A 12,580-nucleotide genomic window follows, 5' to 3' on the forward strand; every position below is an offset into this window, starting at 1 on the left:
TTCCTTCATGATTTCTACCACAATTAAGCAGGTAAAAGGTCTGAAGTTGATTCTAAGTGTGCCATTTGCATTTGGAAGCTGTTGCTGTGAACCCACATCATGTGGTCAAAGGATCTCTCCATGCAGGTGAAACCATTATATATCACCTATATATAGTAATAAATAACACCTATATATAGTAAAATAAATAAATAAATGCTTTGCATTTTAAATTAAATTATAGTTAACCAAGATGTAGTCTGAATAAATTAAATGAACTCAAAGTGACTGAATGTCAGAGCAATATATTAATTATACAAAATAATTTAGAACATATGATCATAATTATTTGCAAACAGGTAATATTTGAATAATTTTAATTATAGTTTTATGCCTAATAATGTATTTAATATATATATATATAAAATACCAGAATATTTTATTGGTTTGCTAAATGTTATCAGCCTCCACTGAAATGTAGAATTACAACTGCTTCAAAACATCTCATTTTCTGATCCTAACAGCATGAGTTTGGAAAAAGATGAGGGTGAATTTACTGCAATACAGCAATAATTTAGAGCGTTTGGATGAACTCTTCCTATAAGAACCAAGACAGTTCCTTCAGATTTGCTGAGGCCGATGTACTTAACAGAATAACGGTTGTACGCCTGTCACTTCAACAGGAATCTGAACATGGTAACGGTGTGTTTTCTGCCAACACGTGCAGTTTGGTGTTTGAGTGTGGCTGCTAGTATTTGTGTCTTGGCCCTGACAGTGACCGTGAATCAGGAACACCTTAAACTTTAAAGAAGAGTACTATATCCTTCCCTGACAGCGGCTCTTTTTTTTGCCAAGTCATAAAAGTGCCAGTCATGGCGTGCCTGGAAGGGGGGAGTCTTTGAAGACTGTCACGGGACACCCAGCGGCCCTTCCCGCCTGCGAGGTGTCGGGCTTCACCACGGCCCCTTGAGCACCGTCTCTGCTCCAGTACCAGATACAGACATCACAGCCATGAGCCGGGCCGGACTGGGAATGCCAAACACGGTTCATGCTGATGGATCGGCCATAAATCAGTCTCAGGAAGATGAAAGGGAGGAAACTGGCCTTTTCTTGTTGGTCGTCTGGCTTGTTTCCCCCTGCTAACCTCGTGACCCGAGAGTGCTTTGCCACTGCTCACGGAATCCAGCCGGTCACCTGGCCAAGACTGAAATTAATTAGCGCCTTCCCACCTTAACCCGGGCCCCCTCCTTCCTCGACTCAGACTTGGCGCTCAACACCAGCCATAAAAGAGGGGCCGCCTTCATCCAAACCAATTCATCAAGCTCCGCTTCTGCCGTTGGGAGGTGCGGGAGTCGGAGGAAGATGAACAGGGCCCTTCTCAGCTGTCCCGGGACGTCTGCGGGGGCCAAGATCATCTGTCAGGGCAGTCGTGGGGTTCTCCTCTCTCTGTTGTTGATTACACAGCGAGATTCACACTTGATGTGCATCAGATGTGCTCTATACCGACGCTTGAGAGAGCTCGACCAAGATCATACTGGTTTTAAGTCATGTTTGAGTGATCGTGTTTAGAAGATGAGTGCACATGAACATGACATATTTACGAGTGGGAAATATGGATTTTCTTTATTACAGAGTTTGGAATGCGTTAATCAAAGAATCATGGTGGGGACAGATGAAGAATAGCTGTATAAAGCTTGTCTGAAAATAGTAATTTAGTTGCATGATTTCTTCTTGCCAAATCAGTCAAATACAGCCAAACCAATAAAAAAATTAATAAAATAAAAAATAAAAAATACAGCAAAAACTGGCAGCTGAGGTTGGCAAAACTTTACCATAAAAAAATTGGTAAAATTATGGTAGCAACATAAAACATTCAGATAAAGAGAAAATCAAATCAAATTTCATCACAACTTTTCCACAGCTAAATAATAATTAAATACTAACTACCTCCACAGATGAATACTACTAAATAGGAGCACAACACATGACACCACAAAAAAAAAAAAAAAAAAAAATGAAGTGAAGTGTCACACAGGGACTTGTGGAAATGTCAATTTAGTATCTTTCACTGTCAAATATAAGATTATATGTTTAAAAACTATGTTCCCTATCAAGGGAACTTCGAACTGCGTCCTCTAGAGGTCGCTATGGGGAACTCCATCTACGTGACCCGTGTCTGAAGCATATATACAACAACACCAAATATTGGCCGGCGACAGCCTATGACGTCACTCCCGGTGCGCCACAGTATAAAGGGGCGCCGGGAGAAAGCATCATCCTCTTCTTCGTCTTCAATGACTGCTTTGTTTGAAGCGTGTATTCACGAGGTAAGAACGGTTTCTTCTAAATATAATAATGGCGAGCACTAGCAAGGCGTTTAAGAGGTGTGTGCATCCGTGTCCGCGTTATCTGACACCTGATGATTCACACGATCTTTGCGTCTTTTGTTTGGGTGAGGAGCACGCACGCGATGTTCTCGAGGGAGCGGTATGCGTGCACTGTGAGCGGTTTTCCATGAAAACGCTCCGCTCTCGTTTGTCTCTCTTTTTGAGGAAGGAGGGACAGCCATCTGCTCCCCGGGGTTCAGGACCCTCTGCTGCTGAGGCACGGAGGAAAATGAGCTCATGGGGCTCGCAGGTGAGTCTCGCTGGTGAGTTAGAGAAGGGGCTTTCCTTCTCACGCTCATCAGTCGCGGACGAGGGCGAGCTGCTGGAGGAGGATGACGCGATTTCACTGGCGCCATCTGACTCAACAGCTAGTGCTCTGCTGGGCGCTGCCCAGGAAGAGCAGGAGATGTCTGAGGGTGAAGAAGTCGAGACTGAGCCCTCTCAATCCTCCTGCCCTGCGTATGAGGAGCTGTTGGAGGTTATGGAACGCGCCTCGGCAAGGCTTGACTTGCCGTGGAAGCGGGCCAGAGTGGTGGCGCCGCGGGGTCGTCTCGATGAGCGTTATCTCTCTGGCCATAACCCCCCAGCCCAAGTGAACCTTCCTTTCCTTCCTGACCTTCATACGGAGGTTGAGAAGGAATGGAAAAAGCCGTTTTCCTCTCGTATTGTTAGATTTCAGCATACCAGTTATGCTAATGTTGAGGGGATGCGTGAGAACGGCTATGAGCGGATGCCTCCCATAGAAGAGACGCTAGCTAGCTATCTCTCTGAGGGCAAGGCATCCTCTCTTCAGGTTCCTTCCTTGCCATCTAAGCCCCTTCAGATAACATCTCGCTTAAATGGTAAGGCATATGCAGCAGCAGGTCAGGCCGTCGCCTCGGTGCACACGATGGCTGTGCTTCAGGCTTATCAGGCTGATCTGCTGAAAGACCTGGATAAGGGTCAGGGTCTTTCCCCTGACGAGGTGGCTGAGTTGCGCCGCACCACTGATTTGGCTCTCCGAGCCACCAAACAGGCCGCCGCTGCTATGGGCAGGTCCATGGCGGCCATGGTGGTAACGGAGAGACAACTGTGGTTGAACCTGGCAGACGTTGGGAAGAAAGAGAGGGGCTTTCTTCTCGATGCGCCGGTTTCGCCTTCTGAACTTTTTGGTACCTCCGTCGAGACGGTGGTTGAAAAGTTTAGGGAGGCGAGGGCGCGCTCAGCGGCTTTTAAAACCTTCATCCCGAGAAGGTCCAGGTCTGAACCCAAACAACGCGAGGGTCCTGGCCCATCTGGATCTGAGGATCAAAGATGGGTACAGAAGGCTAGTGTCGCGACTCGCGCCCCTCCCCCGCCTGCGGGTAAGGCCTCAGGGAAGCGCAGGTCGACGAGAGGTAGGCAGAACCTGAGGGACGTGGTCTGGAAGAGGCGTTCACAACGCTCTTGCCCGGGCCAGGGTGAAAGTTGAGACTTTCCTTCCTTCAGAGGGCCTTTACATCTCCCTCTCTAATTCCCTTGCAACCTCCGTTCACTCCACCTAACTGAGGCTAGGTGAGCACCTCCTACACTCACATTTCCATCTACCGGATCTATGATGATTTTGGTTAGGTTCTATGCCTTTAGAACCTGCCTTACTGATGATCTGGACCTAGGCCCTGTTTGCGCCTCTGGGTCCGATCTTATGCGCTGGATCCTTGGATGGGTGAGTACGATCCAATTTTCAGATTCGCTGGGATGTGTTCAATCTACTTTAGAAATGGTATCAGGTATGGATGAGCGTCGTTATTACTATGCTTTGGTAACTAGGAGCAGCATTTCGAGTTTGGCCCTTTTGTTCTTCAAACGAGGCAATAATAGGCACACGAGGTTTAGCTTGGAACTGCCCACCCTTATTAGGGTTTTAAGTAGCAGTTTCCCTGAGCCCTTGTTGCCTTCTGTTCAGCTACCTGTTACCTGATACTTTTCCAGCAGCTCGTTCGGGTTGTTAGGTATCCCTCTGTTTGTAGGTCGAGCCGGTTTGCTCCCCTCGCCTAGAATGTGGAGGGTTATTTTTTGAGCATGCCGCTCCCTCCTGAGTGTCTGAGCTCTCATGCTGAGAGTAGATTCTCCGCTCTCCAGAGCTTTATCATGGTAGAGCTAGTCTTGCTCCCCTCACGGTTGAGGGTCACCTTGAGTATACTGCTCTCGTATGAGCGTGTGAGTTCCCTCTTTTGCCGTAAGTAGAGTTCCGCTCCCAGAGCTTGTTACTTAACAACCTGCTCCTCGTTGCTGCTGTACCCCTCCGAGCTCTACCCTGTTAGTTGAGCTGGCGCTGCTCCCCTCGCTATAGAGGGTTGCCTATGAGCATGCCGCCCCCTGCTGAGCGTCTGAGTTTCCTCTCATATGAGAGTCGAGTCTCCGCTCCCAGAGCTCTGTTATTCAGAAGCCTCAGCACGTCAGGCCTTTCTCTAGGCCTCCTTGTCAGGTTGCTCTCATAGTTGGTCGAGCTAGCATTGCTCTCCTCACTTTAGAGGGTTATTTATGAGCATGTTGCTCCCTTTCTGAGCTCTCTTTGTTGGGTGAGCTGGCATCGCTCCCCTTATTTTAGAGGGTCTCTTATGAGCGTGTCGCTCCCTTCTGAGTGTCTGAGTTCCCTCTCATGTTGAGAGTTGAATTCTCCGCTCTCCAGAGCTCTTTCTTGGTAGAGTTAGCATTGTTCCCCTCACTTAGAGGGTCATCTATGAACATGCTGCTCCCTCCAGAGAGCATCTGACAATACGGTTTCTGAAATCCATATTTGGTAAGTGCGCACGCTAGTGTCTGTGCATTTTTCTAAGAACCACGCTGTGGTAAGATCGCACACCAAGTGTTTTTGCGGTCTTTTCTAAAATCCTGTATGGTATGGGTTACGCGCTGAGGCTTCGTCCCATTCTTTGAGTCGGTTAGGCCCCGGTTTTCACCTTGGGCCCCACTCTACTTATATGTGCTGAGTATCCTCTCTGTCTTGGTAGAGCTAGCATTGCTCCCCTCATTTAGAGGGTCGCCTATGAGCATGCTGCTCCCTCAGGAGCTCTCTTTGCTGGTCGAGATAGCATTGCTCCCCTCTCTTAGAGGGTCACTTTGACTACGAGCATGCTGCTCCCTCCAGAGAGCATCTGATAGAGAGTAACGTTGTTTAAAGCTAGAGCATTTGGAGAATAGAAATTTCAAATCCATCATTATGGTAAGTGCGCACGCTAGTCTCTGGGCACTTTCTGAAATCCACGATGTGGTAAGATCGCACACCGAGTGTCTTGTGGTCTTTCTAAAAATCCTGTATGGTATGGGGTACGCGCTGAGGCTTCGTCCCATTCTTTGAGTTGGTTAGGCCCCGGTCTCCTTGGGCCCCACTCTACTCATGTATGTGCTAATATCCTCTCATGAACTGAGAGTTAAGTTCTCCGCTCGCTGGAGCTCGGTCTGGGTAGAGCTGGCATTGCTGCCTATGAGCATGCCGCTCCCTGCTGAGCGTTGAGTTTCCCCTCTTATGAGGGTCGAGTCTCCGCTCTCAGAGCTCTGTTATTCAGAAATTTCAGCACGTCAGGCCTTTCTTTAGGCCTCCTCGTCATCTGACAGTACGATTTCTAAAATCCATATTTGGTAAGTGCGCACGCTAGTCTCTGTGCACTTTTCTAAAAACCACGCTGTGGTAAGACCGCACACCGAGTGTCTTGTGGTCTTTTCTAAAAATCCTGTATGGTATGGGTTACGCGCCGAGGCTTCGTCCCATTCTTTGAGTTGGTTAGGCCCCGGTCTCCTTGGGCCCCACTCTACTCATGTACGTGCTAGTATCCTCTCATGAACTGAGAGTTAAGTTCTCCGCTCTCTGGAGCTCTGTCGTGGTAGAGCTGGCATTGCTCCCCTCGCTATAGAGGGTTATCTATGAGCTTGCTGCTCCCTCACGAGCTCTCCTTGTTGGTCGAGCCGGCACTGCTCCCCTCGCTATAGAGGGTTATCTATGAGCTTGCTGCTCCCTCCAGAGCATATGGAAAGAACGATGTCTAAATCCATGTTATGGTAAGTGCGCACGCTAGTCTTTGTTCACTTTCTGAAAGCCACGCTGTGGTAAGATCGCACACCGAGTGTCTTGTGGTCTTTTCTAAAAATCCTGTATGGTATGGGTTACGCGCTGAGGCTTCGTCCCATTCTTTGAGTCAGTTGGGCCCCGGTCTCCTTGGGCCCCACTCTACCTATGTATCCCCAGTGATATCATTTGCACGGGGGCTACTATTAAGGATCTGTTGATACAGTTCCTTCGGCGAGCTCTTGTAGGAGCAAGCAGTAGCCCCTGGGTGACAGGCCAGGCTTAGTTACTATCCTAAGCGCTCGGCCGTATCCCCTTAAAGGAATCTTTCTTTCTGATTCCAAGCCCTGAGTTTTACCCTAGGTCCAGGAGGTCCGGCCTCTATCAGGTAAGTCCGGGGTATGAAACTCAGGCCTTTGGCCGAAGGGGATAATGTCACTGACAGCCGTCAATTCATCCCAGGGACAACTCCTTTATCGTTGATAAGAGTTGATGCTTAGTGCTCGCCTTTGGAATGGCATGCACTTCCCTCAGCATGGCGGCGTTGGTATATCGTTCCCCATAGCGACCTCTAGAGGACGCAGTTCGAAGTTCCCTTGATAGGGAACGTCTCAGGTTACGTATGTAACCATGGTTCCCTGAGAGGGAACGAGACACTGCGTCCTCTAGACTTCAGGCCATGCTTCGGATGCAGCTTCAGACGAAGAAGCGGATGATGCTTTCTCCCGGCGCCCCTTTATACTGTGGCGCACCGGGAGTGACGTCATAGGCTGTCGCCGGCCAATATTTGGTGTTGTTGTATATATGCTTCAGACACGGGTCACGTAGATGGAGTTCCCCATAGCGACCTCTAGAGGACGCAGTGTCTCGTTCCCTCTCAGGGAACCATGGTTACATACGTAACCTGAGACGTTTTTTTTGTTTTTGTTGTTGTTGTTGTTTAATTATCACATACATGCTTAAAAATAAAGCTGCTTAAAAGGTTCTTCACAGCGATGCCATAGAAAAAACATTTTTGGTTCCACAAAGAACCGTTCAGTCAAAGGTTCTATAAAGAACCATCTCTTTCTTACCTTTTTATAATCTAAAGACCCTTCTTTCGCCACAAAGAACCTTTTTTTGAAACAGAAAGGTTATTCAGATGTTAAAGGTTTTTATGGAACCATTTAGACAAAGAGGTTCTTCGTGAAGCATCGTGAAGCACCTTTGTTTTTAGGAGAGTAGTGGTTTGGTATATTAAGGTAACTTACCATTAACTAACTAATTTCTGAACAGTGTGTCGGCATTAAGGGCATAGCCCTCAAATGGTACAGATGTTTTTCTGTTCACCTTGATGAATTTTCTTCCTCTGCTGCTCTTCTTTGTGGCATCCCCCAAGGGTCCATATTGGGCCTCATGTTGTTTTCTTTGTATATGTTGCCCTTGGGGTATATTTTCAGAAAATACAGTATTTCCTTCAGTTGTTATGCAGATTATATACAAATGTATTATATACAAGTCTCTTTTCTGTCATTACTTATTTGAACTTTCTTTGTCGTAGTAAAAATAAGACTGAGATTGTTCTGTTTGGTCGTCCTGGGGATTTAAGGGCTTTTGTAGATGCTCTTGGTAATTTAGGATTGTATGTTTGTCCATTTACCAAGAATCTTGGTGTGATTTTTGACAGTGTTTTAAATTTGTAAAACAGATTAGTTCTGTTGTAAAAGCCAGTTTCTTCCATCTGTGACTGTTGGCTAAAGTCAAGCCCTACCTACTGTTTAAGGAGTTTGAAAGAGTCTCTTATATTTATATCTTGGATTGGATCAGTCATCTCATCAACGCTACAGTTAGCTCGGCTGCTAACTGGGACTAAAAAGAATGAGCACATTACCCCAGTTTTAGCTTCACTCCACTGGCTTCCTGTCCGCTTGAGGATTGATTTTAAGATTTTATTGTTTGTTTTTAAGATTTTAAATGGGTTGACGCCTTCTTATTTATCCGAGCGAAAAAATAAAGGTGAATGAGCTTTTTTCAGTTCAAGTTTAGCTGTTCACATAAGAACTGCTCGGACTGTTGGAATTTTTAAGTAATTTCTTAAGACACCTGTATTCCTTAGCTTTCATTTTGAGTTGAGTTTGGACATTGTGACTTTTTGTTTTGATTGTGTGTGTATCCTGATATTGTTAAGCAATTCGGTCAACGATGGTTGTTTTTAAATGTGCTATATAAATAAATGAACTGAAACAATTAACAGATTAACATAAGGTGTGTTCGACTTGAAGCGGCTCTGTGCAGAATGATCAGTGTATGACATCAAAGTACCGTGTGTATTTTGATGTTTATTTATTACAATGTATTTTAATGTCATGCACTGATCATTCTGCGCAGCGCCGCTTCAAGTCGAGCACAACAATACTGTATGTTTGTATAGATAGACACACACACACTGATCTTACTATAGCACTTGTATGTCCTCTTAGCTTTTCTGTTTGTTGCATCCATCCATTATTTTTATTAACTGGATCCATGAAGAATTCTTCACAGGTGACTGAGTGATTGAGTCGAGCAATGACATGGTCTGTATGGGTGGGGTTTGCACTTAACTCCCTTTAATTTGGCGGGTTTCGATACACAGAGAAGACATTTCCTTGTTTTTTTCCAACGAAAAATTCCTTAATTGAACATAATTATGACATCTAAATCTGAGATATGCTACATTTGCTAAGTTTCCTAAGGTAAGTGAATAGTACAATAGACAAACATTATGTTGTTTTCTAGATACCTTGTTTGACCAGATTCTAAGGCAGCATCACATTCTTCCCAGGGAAGGAAATCAAAAAATGCTATGAGTGCAGTTGAAAAAGACATTTGGTTTTGATTGAATATCTAAACGTGCTGATAAAGTTGTCTATGCTATTTTACCCATACATGCAACACATTAACGTCAAACTATTGTGCATTCTTTGTCATTAAAATAACTTCCATTAGTAAGTCACTGACAAACATTATTTAATGCTTAACAGATGAGAAGTTTAAATACATTTAAATATCTATGAAACTGGCATAACTGCTTAAATGCACATATAGAAAACATAAGATATTTTGAACTGGGTATAAAGAGTTCATTCATAGCACCTCCACAAAGAAAAAAAAAAAACACTAGCTGGATATTAGCTGCAAAAATAGCTAAAAAAAATACAGTTAGAACTGAGAAAATATCTATAATCATTTGTTGAAGACAATACCATGTTTGATATTTCGTTATGTAATGCCACAGAGGTTTTTAAGTGTGTTGTAATCATCTTTTTAGGGCAGTGCATATGAGCCGTCTTATTAAAGTTCCTGCAAGCCACTTAATGCCTTCTGGGTTATGACAGCTGCGTACTACACACAGTACCAGTTTTCAAAAGATTTAAAACAAGCACGAAATGTGCTACAAAAACTGTCAAATGAAGATCTACAATTAGAAGAATCACACCCCCACTAAACACCCAGCACTGAAAGAGAAATATATCCAACACTTGGCTCTGCGTGAAAAAGAGGTTTCAGATGGGCACAGCGTTTATGAGGTGTACCTGCTGCTCCGTCATCTGCCAGATGAAAGTCTCCAGCATTCAGGCATTCAAGGATCCACAAACTAGTCTATGCAACAATAACAAAGTCACATAAAGTTCTTCATTAGAGTTTGTTTGTGGCCCACTTTAGGCAATAATTAATGCAAAATCCACAATATTTCGAAAAAGTGGGGAATATTTGAAGTTTCAGAGAAACATGCATTAAATCTTATTTTAACATTTCTATTATCTAATCTATTTGACATTTAGCTTTCAAATAGAAAGAATTGTACGTAGTCATTAACCATGAATTGTATGTAGTCGATAATAAAGTGTTATTGCTTTTACTGCTTAAAAAAGCTTTTCTGTGGTTTTGCTAGACAAATTCGTATTATTTTGAGGTCACTTTAAAAAGCATCTGCTAAATAAGTAACAAAAACCTGAGTATTTATGTATGTATGTATTTATTTATTTGCTTGTTTGTTTGTTTATTTTGAGCTTTGGCATTCAATTTATTTACATTTCTTAGCTATTTTTATTATATAAAAAATTAATCTTATATATATATATATATATATATGGGTGATTTATTTATTTATTTATTTTTTTTTAACCCAGTCAAAATAACCCAACTGCAGTTTGATTGAGATTAATTGGAATGCACAAGGAAAAAACATGATTTCTGAGAATTGTTAAAAACAGAGTTATCTGTTTTTGCAAATGAACTCTTCATACACACACACACACACACACACACACACACACAAGTTTGTTTTTGTGAAAAGTGGGGACTTTTGGCGTAATGGTGAAGTGAAGTGACATACTGCCAAGTATGGTGACCCATACTCGGAATTCGTGCTCTGCATTTAACCCATCCAACGTGCACACACACACACACACACACACACACACACACACACACACACAGCAGTGAACACACACACAGCAGTGAACACACACACAGCAGTGAACACACACCCGGAGCAGTGGGCAGCCATTTATGTTGCGGCGCCCGGGGAGCAGTTGGGGGTTCGGTGCCTTGCTCAAGGGCACCTCAGTCGTGGTATTGAGGGTGGAGAGAGCGCTGGACATTCACTCCCCCCACCTACAATCCCTGCCGGCCCGAGACTCGAACCCGCAACCTTTGGATTACAAGTCCGACTCTCTAACCATTAGGCCACGACTTCCCCTAATGGTTTTTATACTGTACAAACTGTATGTGTGATTGCCCTACACCAACCCTATACCTAAATTTAGCGCTCACAGGAAACTGTGCATTTCTACTTTCCCCCCAAAAAACTCACTCTGTATGATTTATAAGCATTTTGAAAAGTGGGGACATTGGGCAATGTCCTTATAAGTTACCTTCTCCTTGTAATACCTGTCATACCTGTGTCATTATACAAATGTATGTCCTCATTTGTCACAAAAACATGCACACACACACACAGACACACACACACACACACACACACACAGTATGTATAATCTGCACAGTTTTCAACATTAATTGTCACACATTCCTCTTAAATTGTAAAAAAAAAATCATTGTTACAAGACAAATGGATGGAAACTAAGATTTATTTTTTACAATTTAAGAGGAATGTGTGACAATTAATGTTGAAAACTGTGCAGATTATACATACTGTGTGTGTTTGTAAGCAGCACAAGTTGATATCAATCACTTAGAACTCAATCTCTTTCGTTTCTAAAACTCTGGAAATAGAACTGAGTTCCAAATGATTGAAGTTGGATTAACAAAAAGGCAGTAACTGAAGTTTTAGTGGGTTCAAACTTCAATTCTTAATTCGTAAATCTAAATGTCAACTGAACTCCTCCAAAACATATTAAATTGGAGATTTATTTAACATTTACTCTAAGTAAATATCATATCTATTCCACGAGTAGATATGCCACGCAGTGCTGAGCAGGAAATATTAAAGATCAGTCAGAAGATTATCCCTGGAGATTGAGATTGTATCTGCGTCAGGATTCCCAAACCTACTGGAAACAGAGGGAGGGACTAAACTGAATTTGCCCGGCAGTTTTTAGGTGTCATTCATATAGTTAGTGCCTCTGAAAGGTCGAGGTTGTCATTAGACGGGCCGAGGTGCAGACAGGCATGCAATGGTCTATTGATTTTCTCCAATGCGCTGTCGGAGGCTTAAACTTTAGGTCTGACAAAGGATGTCAAAATAGTAGACTGGTGTAGCTTGAGTACTTTCAGCGTTTGACACAGGAAAAACTGATTGAAAAATGTGATAATTTAAAAAGGAGATACAGCATTGTGATCATGATATTGCATTTAAAGGATTTTTTTTTTGTGTACATTAATATAATGGTGTAGACAGAGTGCACCCTTAATGCTTAACCATGTGATGAACGGTGTCTAACGAAGGGGCTGGCAACAACAAAAAAAGCACCAAGTGTCATGCACAAAGGTTTGGTTCACCCAAAAATGATTGCTCACCCTCATGTCATTCCAAACCCGTAATACCTCTGTTTTATCTTCAGTACCAACCCAATCTCATGAAAGTGTGCGTATAAATAGTACGCCAAATAAAAACAAAAACACGTGGTATTGTTATGCAAAAATTGACTTTGGCGTGTATATGCTATGCGATGGGTAGGATTAGGTTTGTAGGGTAGATGCATAT

Source organism: Barbus barbus (genome assembly GCF_936440315.1).
Source record: "Barbus barbus genome assembly, chromosome: 45".
Classification (NCBI taxonomy): Eukaryota; Metazoa; Chordata; class Actinopteri; order Cypriniformes; family Cyprinidae; genus Barbus; species Barbus barbus.